This window comes from Phyllobates terribilis, unplaced genomic scaffold, assembly GCF_046119375.1.
Source record: "Phyllobates terribilis strain yellow unplaced genomic scaffold, ASM4611937v1 Scaffold_2__4_contigs__length_985480577, whole genome shotgun sequence".
Taxonomy (NCBI): Eukaryota; Metazoa; Chordata; class Amphibia; order Anura; family Dendrobatidae; genus Phyllobates; species Phyllobates terribilis.
This window is the reverse complement of record NW_027362762.1, coordinates 932,604,666-932,605,031: the sequence shown is the minus strand read 5'-3', so window position 1 is coordinate 932,605,031 and position 366 is coordinate 932,604,666.

Here is a 366-nt window from a genome sequence, read left to right as displayed (position 1 = left end):
CCGTATAGTCCTTTCCTTCTTTTTTAGCCTGTTGATAAATTGTGGAGGAAAAACCGTGCATGGATATTATAAAAACATGGCTACTTTGTTACAGGAATAGCGCTACTCTTGGCCATAGGTCGTGTCTGGAATTGTAGCTCAGCCTCATTTACAGATCACCTTTGACCAGTTTTAGCATGTTAACTGGACGCCTCATGGAATAGTTGCCGCAATGCTGAATAAAACTTAAATTAAAAAATAAAAACTTCCTCTCTGTTGCAGAGATATTAGCTTGTAAAGTTTTAGATTCTAATTTATGCCAAGACCAAGTGGGTGTTTGCAGAGATTCTTCTCTGGGGGTGAGTAATTTTCCCCTGCATGATGTTG